This window comes from Lonchura striata, chromosome 1A (genome assembly GCF_050655825.1).
Source record: "Lonchura striata isolate lonStrDom1 chromosome 1A, ASM5065582v1, whole genome shotgun sequence".
Lineage (NCBI taxonomy): Eukaryota > Metazoa > Chordata > Aves > Passeriformes > Estrildidae > Lonchura > Lonchura striata.
Genome location: NC_140741.1, coordinates 27,855,080 through 27,879,723, shown reverse-complemented (window position 1 = coordinate 27,879,723; position 24,644 = coordinate 27,855,080). Strand labels below are relative to the sequence as shown.

The following is a 24,644-nucleotide window of genomic DNA, read 5'->3' as shown; positions in this document are numbered from 1 at the left end:
CATATTGCACACTATCTGCTGCCAACACACTTTGATAGGCAGAGATAAAGCGTCACACAGTATTAGTCTACACAAACCCCATAATCCTGTAAGGACACTCTCAAACTAAAACTGCACAAAAAAATGTAAGTGAAATGTAAGAAATGAAAAATTCTAGAATGACACATTAGTGCATGCAACTTCCAGTTCCTTTTCCAACAGCCCAGGACAATGGTGTGAGAGTTTGTAAGTTCCTCACAGGTGAAGATGTGCATTACCAGAACTGTGAGTTCTCTTCCCTCCTCCTGACCTCACACTTTACCTCATTTCAGAATAGTCAACTTGAGTTAGCTACACTACGACACAGAAGTGGCAGTAAACTTCTATAGGTGCACCCTGTTCTCTGTGTTGTTGATGAGCACAGGGCAATTTACAAACCTGCTTCCAAATTGTGAGCCAACTTGTGCATCCTCTTTCTGAACGCTGGGATTCTGAACTCCCACTTGCAGGACCAGAAGCACTTTTGTATCTATGTAGCTACCATGTTGCCTGAACGACTGCTAAATCTTCCCTCAAGATTTAGCATCAGTCACAACTAGCCAGGGCTAAAGGCCTTCACCATACACAGAGAACGATTTACATGCACAGAGCACTGTCACTTAGAAGTAAAACTTAAAAACTATTTCTTACAGATAATAACTTTATTAATAATATAGTAATAGTTATTAATAATATTATGTTATTAATAACTTAATAACTCTTTCTTACAGACAAGCCTCTAGTGATCCAAAATACCAAATACCTTTCAAATCTTTTGGAAACAGATGGGAAGACTCAAAACTTGATCAAACCAGAAATTTATCCAAAAATAAGGTATCCAATTTTGGTCAAGATTTGAAGCTAAAGTATTTCAATTGAACTCTAACTATAAGCACCTAGCTTCTCAACATTGCTGAAAGTTTTCTTGGTACTGTGATCAGTTATATAGCCTGGACACCAGCAGAATTAGGCATCACACACTGGTGTCTCAATGTGTTGCAAAACACTTTTAACAAGCTTGAGCCCAGGTGCAACTTCCATGACAGGAGTTTCCCCAATCCATACAGGGACAAAATCTCTTAGAGGAAAGTAAAATGTCTTCAACAGTGCTATTTCATGAAGACCTTGCTGCTGCCACTAGCAAGTGGTTTTCATTTTCTTCCACTTTCTCTTCATCAAGCTGTCCTTGACCTTCACTTGTTTGGACCTTCTCTGGAACTTAGCTGAGCATACGGGAAGCAAATTCAACTCACAATAATGCATTAAAAAGCATAAGATGATTAGAACTACGGGTCATAAGCAATGAAGAATAGTCATACTACAAACTCCCAAGTGAGTTCATTGAGGTGCAAGCCCTTCTTGCTGCAGTAATGAACACTGGCAGTCTACAGCTTGAAATGCTCAAAATGGATGAAAGCTTTTAAATCATATCAGGAAGCTGGATGTCAGAGACTAAAAATGAAGTAAAATTAAATGCACCACAACTGGAGCATAGAAATCCTCACAATTTTACTTCACTTTCATTTAACATATCCCACTTAACAGGCATGCTCCATTATTTGAGCAGCATGAGAAGTCTGGGGCATGTACAAACATGCAAGTGTGCTGCAGTGCATTTAAAGAGAACATCAAACAGAAGCAAGATGTAACACAGCATGGAATAAATCCCACGGCTGACAGACCCTACATTCCTAAAAGGTAAAATTACTTCCACTAGACTAAGCCACGTAAATAAAGAGTTATGATCTTGCTGATCAAAAGAGTCAAAATGGGATTAATAAATTTTATTTTTTAAAAAGTTATAATACTCAGCATCACAGCCTTCTCTCTTATTAGGCAACACATAAATTAGACAGCCATACAAAATATGCTTACATGGGAGATAGCCATTTCAAAAGTCAGTCTTTAGGCTGAACTGACAAAAATGGAGAATGAAATTACTTTAGGCCAAGTGATTTCTGATGTTTATAAGGAAAAACAATTGATCCTTCAGAATAGCATTCCTGAAGACCTAGGATATAAAAACTTAAAAGAGGGGAAAAAAATTGTTTGCTTGAAATGAGACAAAAATTCACAACATCACTGAAGAACTGTGATACCAATGCAAGGGATAAACTGTGCAGTTCAGAATTGGTCAACTAGTAAAACGATTCTTGTCCCACACTTTCTGAAGGTAGGTGAAATCACAAAAGCAGAACTCAGCCCTTCAGGAGTATGAAATATTTGCAACATGTGTAAATAGTATATACACCATATGTAAGATAAAAGCCTGTCCTCTCTCTCTCCCAGGGAAAGCTATGGATTTTATACAAACACAACATATACTCACCATGTATTAAATAAAGAGACTTTCTAAAGAGTGTTTTTAGAAGTGCTCTAAAGAAGCATTTTCAAAAGATTATTCCTTTTCAAGAGTAAGCTGCTTTTTCTTCTCTTTGGCTGAAAACCAAAACCGCGTCAGAGCAAGAAAGCTGCGTACTTGAAACAGCGCATCTGGCCCAAGCGATATGCCTTTATCACAGCACAACATCAGCAACTGGACGCTGCTGGAGAAAAGAACCAACTTTACAACATCAACAAACTGACAGCTGAAAGTACACTTTTCTAAAGGAATGCTCCTTACCAACTGTTATTACACTTGTTAACAGAGTTAAATTAATTCTTTGTGACGTATTCCATATATATATATAACCACCTATGCACAATGATCTATAGAGACTGAGCATAAAGAGCTCTTTACTTTAAAGAACTGGATGGCATAAGCCCTACAGTATAACAACAAATGCTCACAGAAATGGAGGTTTTTTCTCAGCTCTTCAGCAACTGAAGGAGCAAGAATATTATCTGAAGAGGGAGGGGGCCAATTTCAATTCTCAGAGTCATCTGCTCATAAGGAAACCTTGACATATGTTAAAAAGATAAAAATGATCTTAAAAAATAATCTGTATTTCTTGCTTGCACTCTTTTAAACAAAATTACTCTTTCCAGCTGTATTTCTTTCTTTCAAAAAAGACTTCCAGATACAATCTGAAGTTCCTAAATGTTAGCCAATTGATAAAAAGGAAAGCTTTATGAGAATGGAGAGCTATAGCCAAAATTCTAGAATGTAAGAATTGAGCACATTCTGTCCCCTACTTCAGGCTTCAAACACTTTGGAGCTCTTGCAGATCTGTAATTCTTATTTCATAGCATGCACAATCATGCACACCAAAGACACAGGTAAAGTGTGCTTAGACAACTGTGAAATGTGGTAAAATTAGCCCAAGAGTGGCAAAACATGAGGTCAGAAATTTGCCTGTAATTAAGACGTCCTGTAATGTATCCTATCAGGACACCCCTTTGGCAAGACACAGCTCCATTCAGGACTTCAAGGTTTTATGTGATTATCAAAAAGTACTCCTTTCCTCTAAAACTACTCATACAAGTAGAAAGCTGCATTATCTGTAAGTGTTTGCCAAGAAAATTACCTGTATCATTCTGACAGCCACAAGAAACACCATGGGCCAGGTAAAAGGGTTAACAGCTACCAAAATAAAATCAAGTCTTAAGAACCTGTGCCTCCTACAGAGACACAAGTCAGTCATTTCACAGGGAAAAGAGAGCTGGCAATCCTCAAGATCAGCATCTTCCCTCTATGAGAACCAAACCTGGACACATTATGTTAAAGAGGGACTTGAAGTGTTGAATCCCTTTTCCTGACCCACTGGCTGTATCTTTGCTAATACAACACAGCATATGGCTGGTTTCTTAATAGCAAGGACACCCTGCTGATTCATATTTTACTTTTTCTCTCTCAGGACCTTCAGGTGTTGTTTCTGCAGAGCTACTGTCTAGTCAGTGGATGTCTAGCCTGTGCTATATAGCAGGGAGCTCTTTTGACACAATGGTAGTACTTTCCATTTACAACTGTTGAATTTCAAGAGGTCTGTCAGGCCCTTTTCTCGAGCCTACTGTGTTCCCCCTGAATGGCAACCTTAATCTCCAGAGGAGTCAACCACTCAGTCTCATTTGATAGCACCTGCAAAGGTGCTGAGTTTGTTCCATCCCAACAGACCATGTCATTAATACAGATGTTGAACATGACCAGCACCAGACTGCCCAGCTGCCAGTGCACTTTGCACTGCTGACCATAAACAGCTGTGTCACTGATGGCAATGCAGCTCTGGAATACTTCCTCCAAAAATGTATTAGAGTAGAACAAAAATATAGTTCTGTACTTAGTGGTCAAGTGAGCAGGAAACTAATTACTGACACATCCTCTGCAGAAGGACTGTAGCAGGTAGCTAAATGAGCTACCCTCCACTCCAGGTCTGTACCAGGACACCAACGCATTCAGCAGCCCAGACCAATTCCACAAGCGAGCCGCTCTACTGGCAGCTTTGCCAATGTCCTACTGGGACTTTGAACAGGTTACAAACTGGAACACAAGTATTACTGCCACCTTATAGTCCATTTTTGTAGGTATGCATGAGAAATGCTATTAAAAGAATACTTACTATTAATATAATTGCAGTTAAAAAGGAAATGCTGACTCCTGACTAAAGCATAAATTTGATTTTAACAACAGAATTCTGTACTTTCTTAGATTACAAACTTCTGCCTTAAATGCCAAGAAAATAATTATTTTTCAAAACTGAAACAGTCACAGGAAATGTATCTATTTCCCATGGTAACTATGCCACAGTGCACACAACAATTATGACACTTGTTTTAATGTCGGAATGTGACATTTCAGAAAAAAATACTGAATAAGTATAATACAATTTATTCAAATGAAACATTTTCTTCCAGAGCATAATTTGTGGCACCAGTGGAGGCTGTACAAACAGTAAAAAACTGGATTACGCAGAATCTTTAACAAGTAGTTCTATTTATTTTAAACTTTGACATTTATTTATATTTGTGTTTCTTGGTTAAAAAAAAAACAAACCCATGACCGAAAATCCATCCTGGTAAAGATCCAGACTATCTACAGATACAGGACGGAATTCGTAGGGGAAGGTAAAAATAAAGAAAACACAGACAACATTATTACAGTGTTACTTGATGCACTTTTTAACCTGCTTGAAAATACTGGAGGCTTTCTTAATGTTCATGATATGGCACTCAAGAAGGCACTTCAGATCAAGGAAAAAATTAAAATATAAATATCAGTGAAGCAGTTTCTATTTAGTGACTGTTAAATTACTGGGAAAAAATCCCTCACCAAACCAAGCCCAGACACAGCCATAGTGCTTACAGGGAGCTTCTATTGAATGGTGAAATGCTTGAATATCCTGCATAGGGATATTATAAGGATACTCTTGCAGTTGCATAGTGGTATAATTTACATTTCATTTTGGAAAGGATCTGATTGCTTACTTTTATTCAGTTTCCAAAGAAACACTCTAAATTCATATGCTCTAAAGACCAAAACACTTTGTGCAAGTTAATAGTCTGACAATCATATTACATACCTCCAGATCTGTGTAATATTATAAAGTTTTCCACATGCAGTGCTTCAGGGCACTGTAGTAATGAAAATAACATTTATCAAACTGTAAGTCATTATTTTAATTATACTAAATCAAAATACTAAAGGTAGCATGTAGTTAATTTTATCAGTGTGAAGCTAAGAACAAGGCTTTCCACACTAAGTTATTATTCATTGGTTGTGGGTTAAGGTGGAAGAACCAGCAAGTTAAGGTTGTTTTTCTAAACGTATTAGAAGTTCAAACAACTCTGTACAGCTTGCTCAGATTTTCTTGGCACAGGTATTAAGGTTTGTATTTTCCACTCTCCATTTATTACCTGAGGCAATATTTATTTTTAACAGGTAAGAAAATTCATTCAGTTACTTGCTGCAAGTATTCAGTTACAAACTTTCAGGACGGTCATAATCCGTATCAGGAAGTCTAAGTTAAAGGCAGAAGCAAGTAACATATTTTGCAGGTCTGGAAGATACTATGTAAATCTTACCAAATTACTCTATCTTGAAATAAATCTACCTAAATATATGTTCAGCATGTTCAGTTCAAGCCAGGCAGGTAAATTCTTGATATTCCATTACTACAAGGCATACTCCATAAATTAAGGCTTATAACTAGGGTTATATAAAGCTTGGGGGATTTAACAACTGCTGTTCTTGAAGACTACAAACCACTGTTTATTCTTAGCAGGGACAAACACTGTTCCTCCTCATCCTTGGGCCAGCTGAGCTGAGAGCTGAAGCAGGACTAAAGACAAGTAAAAAGCCTCCAGAACAAGCTGTCCAGCCAGACTGCAATAAAGCAGGACAAAGATCCAGGTGCTTTCAATTTGAATCCACCATACTGCACAAGCATAAACTGGCTCTTAAATTCAGCTATGCCTCACACTTCACTGGGCAATCTGTTCACCTTGCTGAAGTACTTGAAATAAAAGTTTTGATGCCCCTTATTCTAAACCACATCTATGTGTTTTGTGCAATGAGTAAAATGAAGATATAACACCATGTATGAAATAAAAAACTTAAACCCTGCATTTGCATGTGTGAAGCACATCAAGTAACTATTTAATGTTATTGTGCCTTATATAATTAGGCCAATGCCTAGCTGGCTCAATCTTGAAACAGATATATACTTTTCAAAAGTTCCTCACTATCTTGTAATTTTAATGACAGTAAGTAATCATAACCTTCCTCTGTCAGTTGAGGAAAAAACCTGAAGTGACTGAGATTTATATTATTATGCAATAGTCTAATACAAGATGCTATAAGAACTATCAATCTTAACAATCACAAAGCTCAAATACAGACAATATTCAGTCTGAAGAAAGTACTTGTTTACCAGCTGAGTACCACGGATTAGTGAGCTCTTAGAATATAATAAAGATTATATGCATTCCCTTCACAGTGAAGTTGCAGTTAAGCTTGGTGCATACTGAACCCAAATCAGACATCGGTAACAGGCAGAATCCAGTCTGGTCTGTGACTAGGTAACACATACTCAAGCTCTCATGGTGACTCTGAAATGCAACTGTAAGTTACATCCACTCCCTTCTCACCCCTCTGGCCCCTGTTAATGATCTATTTCCTTAAGAAATACTTGCTGTATTTAGCAGCTCAGTAAAGTCGTGTATGTTTGCTTACTTTTTACCTTTTTTCCCTTCGAATGGATTTGGGTGAGGAAAGAATAGCATTTAATAACACATGGTGCAAAACAGAGTTTTCCCAGGATATGTTACAAAACGAGACTGCATGACCTGCTCAAGGTTACAGAATTACTCCATTGCTCACTCTAAATTCAGAACTGGTATCCTTCTGACTCCTCCTGCATTTTCACTAATAAAATAATACAACTACTAAACACTTGCAGAGTTCCTTTCATCACAGGATGTCAAAGGCCTTTATAAATATTAATTAAGCATTGCAACAACACTAAGAAGTATGTAAAACTTAATTCTGCACATGAGTAAACCCAAGCAAAAAATAAATAACTATGTTCAAAGCCACAGGACAAGTCAGCAGTACGGAGAGAAACGGCTCTTGCCATTAAGGAACACTCCATTAGAAACTAGGACATAATTAATGCCCCAAATCTGATGTGAAGAGCCCTTGATCACCAATACATTACTATAAAACCTGGTCATGTGCAAGCCTGCAAAGACTGCACCAAATTTCAGGCAGCATTCTCAAGAAGACATTAATTCTGTCTTCCTCCAAACACAGCAACCAGTTCTCATGAGATTTTTTAAAAATTCTGTGTTTCTTGTTTGGCAACTTTTCTTAGTGAAGATAAGTATGAGTGTGCTATTCTTTGGTAAATTAAAATTACCCAGTAATATTGAGCTCAGACACAATTCACATAAAAAATTCAGACCTCACAAGTGCAAGTAAGCTACTTCTTAGCATTCAATCACGTACTCCAGTAATTAAAGAAGCAAAATACCAGGTTTTTTTTAAGAATTCAATATCCATTCTCTAAAGAAATAACCACAAGTCCAAGACTACTTGTTTTGCAAACTATAATGGAGTCATCACTTCAATGAGTACTCAGTGATCTTACAGTTTGAGATAACATATCCACATCTGACCTGCAACAAACATGGCTCTTTTGCAGTTGTTTTGTCTTTCCAATGACTGTAGCTACCAGAAGAAACCTATCTGTAACACTGATAGTTTTACTGTAAAAGCTGACCATACTAAAACATACTCAAGTTAATTGCTTCTATGTACTGCCACACTTGCAGACTTTAATGACAGTAGTGAAATTAATTTTTTTATTTCTTAAAATTGTTGTTAACCCACTGAAAAGATCCCCAAGATGACTAGGTCTGAACTCCTGTTAAAAATTCACTTTAAATATAGTTTAATTTTCATTACTCATTTCTCCCTTCAAAAAAGATAATCTGACATTAATGTCATCAAAAAATATATTTTTGCTTTGGCAAAAGACTACTGTTTTTATGTAAGAAAAAACGAGTAGCACTAAAAATATTTGCAGATTCACTTTGCAGTGAACTCTGTATGAGAAAAGCAGACTATTGTTGCAATGTTAATAAAGAAGTTAAAAGAAAAATTGGGTAATTCAGATGTCATCCCAACAGCCCTTCAGGTTTTTCACAGGTTTGTTTTTTTTTGGTTTTTTAAAATATTCTTAATAGTTCAACAGCCAATTTTATTTTGCACCAAAATAACAAGATTCAGTTAAGAGAAAAGAGTTAGTTGGCTGAAGGGAAAACAGGTTTGCATTTTGTGTTTTACATAACAAAGTATGTTTTTCATTGGCTACTGAATGAATGCCTGGACATCATGTTTTGGGTTTTTTCACCCTTTCGAAAGGACATAATCTGTCAGAAGAAACTTAAGCCTCTGGGCAATAATGGTGTGTATCACCCTTATAACTTTATCTCAAGTTCTCCTATAGCACAAAACCAGAGAGCAATTCAGTATTATATTTGGTACACAGCTTTCATTGTATAAAGCAATTTTTCCTACTCATTACATGGGACAACAGCTCCTTAGCATAGTTTATGTTATCATTCAAGCATTATGCCTTCATCAGAGGACGAATGAAATTTAACAGCTTGGCTTCAATAAATGGTGTCCCACCCCCACAATTCCTCAAAAATCAACAGCCCAAAGTTGCTGAGTCTGAGTTAAACTAATCACCCAATCCTCAACAAAAAAGTCTTGAAGAGTCTAATCAACTCACTGCCACTTAGAAGTAGGACCAAGTTCAAATACTGCTAAGATGTATCCCAACATATCTGGAAATCAAGAGGGAACAACCTCTCAGTCTGCAACTACCAAAGCTCTACTGACAGCGATAGTATCATGTGCCCTCCAGACAAAGAGACCTACTACAGACACAGCCATTAGACATGTAGATCTCCACATCTGGAAAAGCACATATATGCCTGAAACTCAATGGAGTTTCATTACCTTCACAAAGCTTCTGATCCCTAGCTTTTATCTAGTAATGGATATCCCGTGCAAAATGTCTAATTGTATTGCAGCATATTCTCACACTTTTGTGAGTCACTCTAAGTCATGGAGTACTGCATGTATACCAAGAAAGGAGTTACAACTATACTGTTACAGACCATGGCTGTAGTAAGGTCATAGAGATTCTACTGCAGACTAAATAAGGTCAGGATTCCCTGTGCCAGTAGTAAAGAGATACAGTATTTACTGTACCAATAAATCACTCTATTTTATAAAGCTGCTATTCAATATTTATTGTCTATAGGTAACCACAGGTGATAAGAAACTAAAATCTGGTGAAACAACAATGTTAAATTGCAAGCCAGGTGTTTCAGAGTGGGGAAAAAAAAAAGCTTAAATACATTTATCACTCTAGATGTGTAATTAAAATGCTGTTCTATCATACATCAACTCTGGCATGCATTTCAATGTTTCTTTACAATATGAAAATGGATACAAACTTCCTCCTTCCCCACTTCTGTATAAAGATCTAAACACTGATAAAAGTTACCTTGATAAATTAAATCACATAAACCATGTCCTTCAAATGGCTTTTAGAATCAGATGCACTGCACCATTCATAGGATGGAGCAGTATTTGTAAGATGCACACGACACCGAAGTGATTAATTCTGCTAACACACCATGCCCTCTTCTTGTTTGGGAGCTTGCACCTGTTCTTAAAAGGCTAACAAGCACAGATCAAATCTCATTAGATCCTCTGTGACGATGACAGACTGCACGCCCTGCCCAAGAAACTAGGTAAATCACAAGGGAATTAAAGTCTTCTTTGCTGTATTGCTACAGACTTTCTGAAAGCCAAAGCATGAGACTTACTCCTAAAACATAAGTGAATAAATGGAAGGTAGCACTTACTAAGAAATTTGATACACTCTCAAACAGTGAAGAAAACTGAACTTTATTCTGGTGAGTCAGCTTAAAATAAAGACATATGCTAGACTTGATATCCACTTCTAAAGCATCAAGACCTCAGGGGCATTGCAAAATGACTGTTTGATGCTTAGGTTATATGGTAAGCACAGAGATTCTTTGCAGAGCCTGATGTGGAAGCATTCATCCCCAGCAGCTGCTCCTCACCCTTCTTACTGCAACCAGCTGGTCCATCCTCTTCATTAGTCATTTTTCATTCAAAAATTAGATCAGTAAATTATTCAAAACATCACAACTTAATACTCCATGTCATGACTCGTGCCTTATTTAGATGTAATCTGAAAGTATTCATTGGCATGCAGAATGCAAACTAGAGAATTGTAAAGAAACTGTGTGTAGGAAACAGGAAAAATGAAAACAACACAGAAGTGCAAGATGTGACTTGTTTGTAACTGCAAGAAACTAAAAATTGTTCCTTCTGAAGCTACATAAGCAGCCAAAAAAATCAAAGCCTTTCCAAACTCATAATCTCATATAATCACTAGAGTTTTGAGGACACAGAAGTGATAATTTTGATCTGGCATTCTAAGAAGATGATTACCTAAGATTTCAGAATAGCATAAAGAACCAAATACCCTCACCAACCCATGAAGCATCTACAAACACCACTTGCACTCTCAATACCTATGACTTTATTTTTTACTATCCTCAACTGCAAATTCATCACTCATATGCAACGCTGATCACTCTTCCCAGTTAACAGCATCACATCAAAGCTCTCTGTAATCTAGTGGTTATTTGCACAGGACAGTGGAAAAGACACAGACCACCAAAAGAACAGACCACCAAAACATAATGGTGAACATAAGTGGCATTACTATACACTTCCCTAAATTTCAAAGACTTAAAATTTCTGCAGTGCTTTTGAAGAACACCAGATTTGACATTAGCTATGCACCCTTCTTTCCCTGTGATGAACAAATTCTTTAACAATAATTCTAAAGGCCAATATTAAATTCCTATCATACATCTACATGTTATAATATCATTGGGAATTTATCAAGGAAATTTTCTTCTATTTTAGCAACCTCCTAGGAAAACTTTTGCAGTGTAATTCAGAAAGCAAATAAATATCAGTTTTGCACTTAGTAAAGGAAAATATCCCACCTCTTTTTCTCATGCATACAAGCACACTTTATGTGCACTTAATGTACAGAAATGTAGAAATGCCTCCATCTTTGATGGGTTTTAAGATGTAATTTTTCCTTATGTTCTTGATAAACCGTGTTTGGAAAGGTAAGGCAGCTATCGGTACTCCATGGAAAGCATTATCAGGAAAGATACTACAAGTTAACGTGAGAGCTTTATAAGGTCACAGAAAACTTAAAGAGACCAGAGCTTAAAGAGACCACTCCAAGGATAAATCAGGTTAACACCACAGTTAACACTAGAAATATCACCGCTTAGTCAAATGTTATTTTTAAAAGAATTAAAGCAGGAAGTTACTAGAATCCATGGAACAAAACCATCACAAGTAGCAGCTAGTGCCTTACAATAAAGTCCTGCCACCCTAAATTGCACACCAGTCTTAGATGGGTAAACACAGGCCTGTGCTCAACACTGTACTGCCACCTTACCCATCACCTGCGCAGATGGCCCAAGACACCCATACAGGGTAACTGAGAAGAAAGTAGAAATGTCTCTTCTTCACTTCAAGAAGACTGTAAAAGGGAGGAACACAGCATTCTGCAGGCCACATAATGATACCTGTTTAACAGTTTATTTTAAATTAACTAGCCACAACAGTTATGAGGCAGAAACAAAATAAGTTTTAGAAAATAGACCATTAATGAGCAGAGATGATTGCCACCTCTCACAGTCACTAATCTGATAGGCTATTTTTAATTAATCCATTTTTATAGTCCTGATACTGTGCACAAATCTCTAGCTGTATTTTTTTGTTTAAAAAGTTAACTTTATTTCTTGCCTTCTAGAAATAAAGAATAGATTAAACCGCCTAGTCTAGACATGCAACTCTTACTAACTGCTAAATAAACAATAATTTCCTTATTTCTTAAGCAAAGACATTAGAAAGTTTAAGTGAGAAGTGTTCACTGTATCCTCAGGCATTTAACTAAACTAAGGGTAGTCTCCCACCAGGAAAGAATTTCTTTTAACTATGCTGCAATTCCTATGGAGTCGGTCATCTGAGAGCTTTTCATATTTACACTGAGTGCAGTAGACAAGATTTCTGAAATCTTGATTGAGGGTTCTCATTCCTTGTCTCTTTCCAGGAATTATAATTTACAGCTTAAGTGATGAATTCTACTTGCTGCTTATATCGTTCACAGATAAGAGTACCAGATCGATTTCTAACTTGAAGCCCATGTAAGTACCTCCTGCTTTTGAATACAGTATTTTAAGATAACTTATGACATTTTTTTTAAATAGTAAACAATCAATGAGGACTGAATACATGTCTTGCTTACAAAAATCAGTGTCCATTCATACTCAAGAAGATGGAAACATTTTACAACTAACTATACATTACTATCATAGAAGAAAACCAAGCCAGAAAACCAAGACAGCACTAGAATATCTATATTCCAGAAAGGTTACATTCCTTCACAACATGGACATTCTCATCAGAAAGTTGCTGCAACATACAAAAATTCTAAGATGACAGGAACTTGCAGACCACATACAACATGGATAGCCATTGTCCAGGAATGGCCACTCGCTTTTTCTGTTAAAGAGGGAAATTCTAAAGACAGACATAATCCAGGAAAGAATCCAGAATGATGAAACCACTGCACTGCCACCTCAGAGATTACAGAGGAGCATGACCACAATGGTATACAGAAAATAAAAATGTTAAGTTACAAGAGAAAAATTATAGTGATATAAATGAAATTTTAGCATTTAGCATATTTTTGAAGCATGAAGATTAAGCTGATTTGTCTTATCAAATTCTCCATCCAAGTAGTGTTCGATACTTTTAGGTTACTTTGTGCCTTGCTGCATTATGCAAGATTATTTTTAATCAACACCACACATTTCTCATGTTCAGTGATGTAATGAGACACAAAGAAATAAATGCATAAAACTCACAGACTATAATCTTCAAAGAGTAACAGACATTCTTTACTTCTGAGTGGTTAGAAGTGTGCACTCTTTTCCAGCATCAGAAACTTTCCTAACAGAAATAGCTAAATCAGAAGAGCATTCAGCACACAGAGCTACCTAAGTTCACATCTTTCCAGTGATGAATGTAATTCTGACTTCTGCTGACAGAAGATCTAAAGACTCCTTTCTTTAATTAACAACCACCCCTTCCCACCTTACCAGCAATAAATGTCACAAGTGTGCAACACAGCAGTTTCCTTTTTTTAGACACTAGACAAAATCAGTGTATGATCATTACACAGTTGTAAGATACTCACTGTTCCATAAAACACTGCACTTCTAATTTAGTTAAACCTTCTCTCGATCCTCTTTGAGAAAGGTAGCTCTGCATAAAGACAGGTCAACTCTTTGCTGCTATATAAAGTTGAAGATTAAAATACATAAGCTGATGCGGGAGACTATTTCCTGCTGAAAGAAAAGCCCTTTAAACACTAGAACCTCAAATCTAATTTGTCAGCTTATTGATGCTTCCATGTGTGTTTGCCAGTGCAAATCATTTGTCTTTCTGTGAAGCCGCTGTTTTGGATAAATGGTTAATGCTACCTAGCAGAAAATTAGCATGACCTTATAGGAGAAGCAATAGAGAATTCAGTCAAACATGTAAGCATTTAAAATTCCAAATTTTAGGTGAAAGACCAGACCTTTAGCTTTAATCAAATCTATCTGCTAAGCTGGAGATGCCAACTGGACTTATGGTTATCAGTAAATCTGACCTACACTTGACTCACCTAAATGGGGAAGTGCATAAAGTAAGAGTCACCCAACTTTTTCTTATGGTCTTTCTAAAGAATATAAGAGAAAAAAAAAATACATTTGGCTTCACTGGAAAAATTCTTAGTTAAACCAGCCCTTTATATGCTTACTCTTAACTAACACCTTGTTTTAACAAGAGAGCAGGGTAAAATGTATACAGCCACTGAAGCTATGCTACCAACTTAAATTAAGGGGTAACACAGCTCATAATGAAACAAGCTCATCTGGGTCTTCTACTCACCACTGCAGAATCTAGCCCATAATACTGTTACCGGTGATGACTGGGTAGCAACCCCAAACTCAGCAACTCATCACTACATGGTTACAGTATTTCTGAAAGACCTGCTGGGAAGAACTATACAGTTTACTTACAATATATTACCAACTGTAATAAGTGAATTAAAGCAAGAACTGCCAGAACAAAATCTACCTCTCTAGTGGTCCAGGCTTATGCAACAAACCTGACAAACCCAGTTCAAATGTCTTCTGAAGCCACAGCCAAAGGCAAGTGGGACTTGTAAACACTCAAACACCTGAAACTGTAAGGGAAACTCAAAGGATTTTCCATAGGCACTTGGTTGCTTATTGGGTTTAAACCATGACAGTGCATAAAAAAGGAGGGTGAAAAAAAAAGTAGACCACTGTAATACTCAAATTAATTATTCTGATTTTCATTAACTACCAGTGAAATTTTTAGATGCATCCTTGAAGGGCACACCACTGAAGAGTCAATTCTTCACAAAGAATGAGGCATAGCCACACTGCACACACCAGTGCTTCAATTCCTCAGGAGTGACATATTTTATTGTTAAGCTTTTGAAACTTGGACTTTTTTTAAAAACTATGTGGTGTTTTTGTTATTTTCAACAAACAAAATGGAACTTACTTCCTCGTAAGCAAACAAAAAACACCTCCGTTTTGTTTGGTTCTGTTTTTTTTTTTTTTTTTAGTTTGTATTCTCTGGCTAAGTTCCACACTCATAATTTAGGAAAATAACCTTACTATACATTTGCATAAAACATAAAGCCTCAGTTAGCAAGACACAGCACACAGATTAATAAAGGCACCCCATGTAAAAAACTCTACTTTGCCACCAGAGCTTGCTATTAATGACCTTTTACCTGGAAAAGAAGTCCCTTTTCCTGTGAAATGGACTTTAAAATCTCTGTCAAGATTTTTAGCAGCAAAGAAAAATAATCCATAAAGGTGATGTTCATTCTATAATATTTTATATCAAAGCCTTCTTCCTAAAGGGAGTTCCTGAAATAACCATAGCTGCCCATACATTCAAGAGAAGCTACTCCAAGCTTTTACTTCAGGAAGGAGGAAAATACCGGGCAGCAAACCTACAGCAGGCTCTTGCTTCTTTCATACTGCACTGAAGGATAACAATGTTTAAAGCCTCATTAAAAACTCCACAAGTGTTAAATACAGAATGTGAATTTCCGTTTAATAAACAGTCAATTTCAGGCAGACCGTCTCTGAACTAGGTTTTCACTTCTATTTTAAAACATCAAAGAAAATCAAATTTCAGGGCATTTTCTTTACGTCATTATTGTTTCTCAAGGTAGCATGCAGAGCAGTAGCTTTTAAGCCTGAATTCCTCTATACTCAGAAAAAGCCCTTAGTCTGACCTCAAGGCACTGCACTAGGATTTGTCACAATTTGTGACCCAGCTATGTTAATCACGCTCCTTGGCAAGTGGAAACCCACAACTGCTGAACCAACTTTTAACACCAAAGTTTTAGCACTTGAAAATTTGAGAAAGGTGAATTACACAATTCCATCTCTTTACCCACATTACGATTTCGGTTAAATCAGCCTTGTTCTCTTAAATCCATAAAGGAAAAAAAAAAAAAAGCATCATTCTGTTCACAATTCAATACAGCTGTGTATGACTGGCTTCAGCCCCAGGACACAAGCCAGGAACTTCTGAGTTTAAGTCTGGCTCTGCCTCTGACTTTCTGTGTGGCCTCTGGATTTCACTGCTGCTCCTCTAATGTGTGTACACTTACATACAGAAAGGCATTTGCTTCGTTTGTGCAGACTTTTACCAAACACAAAACTCAAACTGACTTTGAGAGCCATTTTTATTGTGTATTGAACACTTATGCCCTGCCAAGAAGTCCCTACCTGTCAGTTGATACGTGGTGGTTTTTAACTGTAGTAACTGCCAACATGCACTTAGTACATATATGCATACACACACCCATATCAGACACATGTGAATAGCAAAATACGTAGTAAGCTGGAAAGCAGACAATTATTTCAAAGTTTCTTAAGAAACAAGATGAAAAAATGAAATTGAGTTACATGCTATAATTCAACTTAAAATGAAGAGTTATCTGCAACCTTGTTCTTTTTAATGCACTGATCCAGTGATGAAGCCTGTTTTTAACAGCTTAGCATGAAACAAATACAGCAAGCAAAAATTATCACAACAACTAATATTTAGAATATCATCTTAACAACAGAACAATGGCCTAAGAATGCAAAGAGGAACAATCATTTAAGCTTAAACAAATTATCTAACACGAAATGAAGCATCATTTAAAAGGTAAGTTTTTAAAAAAAAAAGATCAGGAGAAGTTACATAAATTTAAGCTGACCCTAGAGGTGGCCAGTCCATGGTAGGACAGTTTCACTTCACATTACCTGGACTGAGGCAGAACATTACAGAGACTGACACAGCCAACCTCAGCTTTTTCTGAGCATGAAACAGCCAAACACAGCTCATCATCTTTAAAACAGTCACCATTAAATTCACATCTGAGAAAAAATCTTGTCCCCAAAACTTTATCAAGACAGGCTAACTTTCCAAAAATTAACCTTTTTGGTTTTTAATAGGCCAACTGCGGCAAGATTGCTTAAAGAACTCTGCAACTGAAGCTTTAGGGTACATTAGGCTGCAAAAGTAAATTCTAGACTCTCAAAGTTTAGTTTTTGTCTGCTTTTGCCTTTTTCATCTTGTTATACCTAAAATCTAGTAAAACCGCACTTCCTAGTTTTTCTGTGTCAGGATATATATTTTATTTATAGTAACTGGCAAATGTAGAGCAACACTATCTCCTAACTAACAACACAGCATAGTTAATTTGATGTAGAATAATGTGTTATTTTGTGATAAAAACAGTCACTCAAGGAGTTCATCAGAAGTCACCATTCCAGAACAGCTACGATGCAAGATGAGGTGGTTAAATGCAAATTCAGATTTGCACAAGAAGACTAAACTGGTTCCAACAGCTAAAAAATTATCTGCATGTAAAACTTAGCATTCTCCCACCCCAGATCACTTACTAAGCCCTCCTCCTATAATTCAGAGACTTTAAAAACATATTTTCCAATTAAGGAAAGTTAGGTCAGACACCTTATTGAAGAAGTACATGTAACCAAACTTACTAGGAAGACTTACTGTCCACCCAGATGATATTTTGTTTATAGTTTCCCACACCACCATCAGTGTGTTTCCATCAGAAAAGCAGTCACGAATGGTAGAGCAAGGCCAGCGTACTGGTTAGCAAGTGCTCCTGCCCAGATGATCTAGAACTGCTCTGAACAGAATTACAGGACACAGGCAAAGACAAAACCAAACAAAAATAACCCTAATGCTTTGTACTCTTTCTCTCAGTATTGCTTGGTTGATATGCATCAAGCAGATAATGTAAACATTACCTGCAAAGGAACAGAAATTTTGACTCTGTAACCCAAGACTATTTAATTTAAAATTCCCATTAATATTGCTACAACTGACTTCTGTAGCAGCTGGAACCTATTTTTATAGCAGGCTGAAAAAAGCTTTTGGGGTTTTACCTCAGGTTAACCAAGCATTTTTAGAGGCAATTTGAACCTAGCCCACATTTAGATTCCAACCAGTGCACATGAACGTGTAATGACATCCACAAAGAAAAACAGAGCTAGATATAAAATTACATATATAAAACCTCAACAGGACATCCTCTATTTTCATGTAACATATTTTTAACCAGTTTTAAATGCATTATTTTGTATTTTTCATATATTTATCATAGAAGACCCCTTGACTAAAACAGTGAGGTAGTAACACCAATAGTACCCAAGTAAAATCTAACAAAAAAAAGGAAAGATTTATATAGTCTTAACTAGGATATAGAAGAATTTGTTTTTAAAAATTCACATAGGAATGAAACAATCTACTCTTTTCTGCTTCACAGAACAACTGGTTTTCAGTTTACACAGGAATAAGCTAGGAAAAAAAACGTGCTAAATTTCAGTACCTTCTGTCCTCTCTTCCCCTGCATATAGAAGGTAGCCATTTTCACTTTTATTGTTCTCAAACTCTCTCCAAGTAAGAAGGAGAACAGCCTGAAAAGCATCTAGCATGAGCTACCAGATTGGGATTTCCAACCATTGTACCAAAATTCACTTGTATGTTGTGATCAAATCATTCTCCCTATGAACTGCTCAGCAAAAAACTGAGCACAAACATGCTGTATATTTAGCAGGCAAAGTGATGTATCAGAATATTTCAGTTTCACTTTAGTTGACAAAGTTCTCTGTAGTAGCCAACCTCTTGCTAAATAAAGCTGTTTTGTAGTCAAGTATATCTAGAGTACCAACACAGAATTAGAACCATGTGCAGTAAATCAGACTCTGAACCCGGCATGATTGCTTAAGCAAAATTATATACAATTAAAAATATAAATACTAATACAGAAGCTGCAACAAGAGTGAGAACGCTGCTACATTAGCACCCTAATATTAAGTTGCAATGTCTTCTACTGCGAACACTAAAATTCAAACCAGGGGAAAAAAAGTGGAAGAAAATACTGAAGACTTATTTTAAGGAAGGTTTAAGCGACACAGGACACTGCATCCTGGAAAACTGGATAGCTCAGGCACAACCAAGTTCACAAAGATGCAATGAACCAGAATGACAACACATTTGTGTATATTTGCCACAGAGCACATGTAAAATGGGACAATTAAGCTCGACTCTAATTAATGGTTAAGTGGCATTAACAGATTATACATTTAACCTTTCCTATTTTCATATAGGTCAACTAGCTCAAAAAACCCAGAATCTACAAAAGCCATTTTAAAAACCCCAATTCCAGCAGTTTCACTGCAGCTTAGGTTTTGCCATTTTCCTATGTACACAGAAGCTGTGCCCAACAGCCACTGCGATTACAAGTGGACAGCAGATTTATGATGTTATTCAGCAAATGCTGAGCTTAAAAAGGGGGAAAAACCCACTGAGAATACCAGAAGTAATTTTTCCCATTGTTTTATTTTTTAAATAAATACTTCTTCTCTGATTCAGAAATTAAGGCAATATTCTGCTTTAGTTCAAAATGGTTCAGCTGCTATACTCAGACCTGTACTTGAGGAAGCCTTAAATCTGCATCTGCTAAGCACACTGGGAAAGATGAGCATGCTTCCCTTACACTTTTAACATACACAGTTGGGTTTCATGTAATTTTAAGGAACTAAAAATGAATGGTCATCTTGATTTTAAAAATTTCATGTCTTTCTGCTTTTTATTTGCTGAAGTAACTATGCTATCCAAAGCACATCCAACTACGATGGAGCTCTGTCAAAATGATGGTCTTCTGACACAAATTAGGCAACTACTTCTTTGTTTGCAGAGAATGTATCTATAAAAAATAAACATTAAAAATTGACGTATTTTTTTCATGAGACTACCTCCTATTTCTTGCTGCTCTTATTGGAGCTACCTCAAAATTTGCTGATCTCCCCCACTGCTAAAATGTGGCCTCATACATCCCATCCTAAGAGAAGAACTCCCCTGCTGGCATGAAATCAAACACAATTGCATCTTGATGCCTTGTTTCAGTTTTGCTGTAGTAAATTCCAAGGTCACATTTCACTTTTAAGAGTCTCAATTTAACACATGTTTTTATTAATATAAACATGCTTTATACTTTTATGCATTTTTCCATCTATCAGTGTCAAGGTATTTTTAGATTATTTTCTCTAACATATACATACATCCATTTAATTGAGTTCAGACGCAAATGGTAGCACTGTAAGGAACAGTAGTCAACTTTCATTCTTACTAACTGTGTTTTTTAACAAAACTGCCCTCACTAGTTTATCTGTAGCTGTATTAGCACACATTTTTTCATGGTGTTTAACCTGCTTTGTTTTGTTCTGCCTTTGAAGTACATCTCGTGTTTTATTAATCTATCTTCTCTGAAGTACCTGAAAAACTCCACGGGTTGTATCTTGTATTACGATTTCCTACTTGACTAAAGAGGCTAATTAAAAGTAGTCCTTAAAGTACAATATTTTGAATGAGAGGTCTTTCAATTTACTAATGCTATAACAACCAAATATCACATCAGCCAGTTCTTAAGGCACAACTTCTCAGAAATTATTACAAAATAGACAATTGTAGTAACAGCAGGGCATTTAATCCCTAAGCTATAATGCCAGCATACCGTATACAGACAGGAAAACAGTCTTCAAAATGACAATATCCATTAACTCTAGGAATTCCTTTCAGAAGTGTGTTGATGGCACAAAAAACAATGAAAAACCAACAAAAAACAGACAAAAAAATTATCAGGGCTTACTTATATTCATGCTGCTCCCAGAACATATGTTCTGTCTCAGCAAGAAGAAAACCCCAAACCCACCAAAATAAAACCCCAACCAAACAAAAACAAAACACAAAACTGCCTGCTGTGTTTTTTAGTAGGAAGCCAATGTGTCAAGGAGAACTTAAGCAGTGACAAGTGTTAAATGTACAGCTGTGGAGTTGGAATTCACCACAAATACAGAAAGGCACCATTCCTCCTGTGTTCTGAAGAGCAATTATAGCACCATCACAACAACAAAATAGAAATATTCCCAATATATAGTATTTACCTCCATGATAGCTCCGCATTTGCCATTAATGCTGAAATGGCCAAAAACGGTTATCTTGACACCCAACTTTAAGCAACTTCTTTGTTCAATATTTGAAATATAGCACATGCAATCATATAATGTAAGATTGCTAATGCTAGCATTACATTAGCAACTAAAGATTTCAGAAGAAATACATCTTTGTATCAATCTAACCTGAATTTTACACCATTAATTCTGGAGCAATAATGTTAGCCCAATATTTAAAGTTTAGCTACCTGAAATCTAAGGTAATGAAATTCGAACCTTGATATATCTGATTCCCTTGACAGGACATGAAATACAGGTCCTTGGAGTTAAACATCCTATGTATCTTATTTTCTTGCCTCAAATCTTGAGTTGTTTAAACAGGAAACCAATACTTAACATGGTGAAGCAGCTCTTAGGAAGGCCATAGATGGTTTCCTAATCAATTAAAGCAAAAAAACGCTGAAACTTTTCAGTTATGAACTACCACCAACTGAAGAGAGTACCAAGGGTGCAGCTTCCAAGAAATGTTGTTCAAAATAAACTATAAATTAAACTTATTCACCTTCCACCCTGATCCAAAAGGAATGTAGATCCATAATGACCAGAATTAAAGAATTTTGTTTCAGGATTAAAGTCAAGTTTCTAAAGGGGTACTAGGAAACTTGTGGATAAAAATTCTCTTCCAGAAATACTCTCTTTCTATGGATTTTTTTCCTCATAGATTTGACACTTTCTCTTCTACTAAGCCACTTATTACTAGGTAAGAAACAAAAATCTTAGAAAGGTTAAGTTCAGCTGAAATCAGCTGGCAAAGACTGCATGATCTTACAAAGTTTCTTTTTCTTCCTTCTCAGCAGGAGAGAAAGAGGCTAAAAGAAAAGCAACTGAAACGAAGCATACTTATCTTTCAGTCACTTGTTTTCCCTGAATTTTTCCCATTAGAATTGTAGACTCCTGTATATTGAAGCTCAATGGTAGTAGGGCTTTTCTTGTCAATTATTTCTCAAGAATCTCTTAGATGTAGTGCAAAAATCTCCAGGGGCTCTGCTGACTACAGACTTCACTGTAGCTTTCAACCCTCTAAAACAGTCTGCTTTGGAAAGGGAGTGATTACTGTAGATAACAACAACGATTGACATGCAAATGCAAACAGAAAAAATTAATAAAGCTTCTGAACTCAGCATCGTCACTGCAAACTGAAGGAAGGAAGGAAGGAAGGAAACTTCCCCTGCCCCCATGCTTCAAACTGATCTCGAAATTGCAACTCAAGTCAGGTCTCTCAAATTTAAGTGTTTTGTTCCGGCTGTACTGCAGAATGCACTGAATACAAACAACGTTATGAATTGCCCAGATTCACAATTAAAATCCTATGGCTGCACAGACTGCACAGTACTCATCACAGCCCTCAGTGAGATCTGAAGGGTCAAAAGCATATTTATAAGAGGAATTATTTTAATTGGTCTTTCCTATTCACAATTACAGTCTCACAAAGCTGCTCAAATATTTGACATAGACTCCTTACTGGAATGATTTCTATTATTCTCAATAGCTGCCTTTTGTCTAACGCACAACAGCTTCTGTAGCTAGGAGCAGTAACAGTTACTGGAAGCCACCCTGTATTCCATCACCTTAACCATCAAACTACATGTGCAAACATCTACACATGCTGCAAGCGTGTAACGTAGGCAGTAAGGCATGAAGGCAAAAAAATACACAGAAAAGGTAAGTACTGTTCTGCAGTGCAGAGTCTGGGAAGACTACATCCTACAATACTGCCAGCTTAGGACACAGCTTGGGTTTCCTTTACTTGCTCAGTTCACACATCCCGTTCTACAGCACTTATCACATATACTGCAGTAGCTGATGGTTTTGTCCAGTAAGCACCAAATCTGAGAATATTCCTACTTTAGACTGCATTTGAAAACAGTTCTAATGTCTAACTATTGTCAATCAACAAGTAGATCCAGCATATTCTGACTACATCTCCACTGAGCCCAAGAAGGTTTTGAATAACAAAAGCCATCAGGGTACATCATGTCAAAGACACAGAACGTTTTTATAGCATTTCCTCAAATACCTGCCAGTAACATGAGAGGGCAATCTATTAACTTCATTAACCCTAAGCAAAGGGCATGCATTACTTCATGTATTAACTGGGTTATCCATTACTATTAAATGTTTAATGACCAAATTACCAGCAAAATACACTACACAAAATTTGAGCAGAACTCTCTTTTACTGGTTTCCTCTAATTTAAAATTTTAAAAAAGAAAGCTCCAAAGACACCATCTCTTAATTTCCATGAGAAACAACACACTGCATTGAATTATTCTGAATATTTGCTAGCCAGTGCAGCAAAAAAAGTCCCAATATGTACAACACTATAACGACAACAGCCAGACAGATTTCAATAAGCTTACTGAAATCTATCTCCTCCATTTGTGTTTAACTGTATGCATGTAAGGCCACAAAGAAATACAAAATATGAGCCATCTTGTAGGTTTACAAAGTTTATCTGCTAACCACAATCATTACACTACTACACTTCAATGTGGAGTATATTCACAGGATTATTTGCAGAATTATCTGCTGCTTACATGTTCAGCTACAAAAAAAAAAAAAAAAAAAAAAAATTAAAAAATTACAATGCAATGCCTGTGAGGAAGGGGTGAAGTAAAATGTATACCACCAGAGAAATTTTTTCATTTAACCCCACAGAAAGGAGCATTACATCACACTCTTACAATGCGGGAGGAGGGGCCTGTTCTCAGAAAGCAAGCTCCAGCTATTTCCCTTTAATTTTCTGCTTGGTTCTGGAGGGAGTTGCAAAAATAACTCGGATTTAAATTTTTAGCAACACAGAAGGCTGAGGGAAAAAAAAAAAAGGCGAGAAAGCGCAGCCCTTTGCCTACATTTACTAAGGTGGGGATGAACGCCTGCTCGCCGTAGAACACAAAAAGCCGGCCGTGGCCAGCATCCCGCACATTCCTGAATACCTGGCGCACGCCGGATGGGCCGCCAGCCCCGGGCGAGCCCGCGCGGGAGCCCCGCGGCAGCGCCGGGCCCGGCCGGAGCCCCCGGCGCTGCCCGCGGCGGCTCCGTCCCCGCTCCCGGGGAAGGCACGGCCCCGGCCGGCCCCGCTGCGACCCCGCAGCAGAAAGAATGCCAGCCCGGTTTCATACATGCAAATTTTTGCAGCAGATTTAAGAGCTCCGGGTGCTGTGAGGAAGAAATCTCTCTTTAAAAGGCCTCTATTTAAATAAAACAAGATTTTCAGCACTGTCTTGTACTTCACCGGCTCGAAAAATACAAACGATCTTCTGTAATTCGCCTAGGTGTTTTAAATTACAAATATCTTCCAAATCCACGCCACACTTGTACGGAGAGCTTCTTCTAAAGAAACCCAAAAAATCCACTTAAAAGTGCCGTACACGTACAAGCAGACAAGATCTGAAGCAAGTCTTTGTGCTAGA

The 24,644-nt window shown here is 37.0% G+C and overlaps 1 protein-coding gene across 17 annotated transcripts in view; it reads right to left on the bottom strand.

Moving 5' to 3' along the window:
- TNRC6B (trinucleotide repeat containing adaptor 6B) overlaps window positions 1-24,644 on the bottom strand; it is a 132,764-nt gene that overhangs the window by 56,886 nt on the left and 51,234 nt on the right. The window contains exon 1 of one of the 17 annotated variants that reach the window (XM_085570387.1): window positions 2,348-23,780. The exons of the other annotated variants lie outside the window; for them this stretch is intronic. The gene's annotated coding sequence lies outside the window, so the exon portion shown is untranslated. Of the gene's footprint in view, window positions 1-2,347; window positions 23,781-24,644 lie in introns of those variants that run through there. 17 annotated transcript variants of the gene reach the window in all.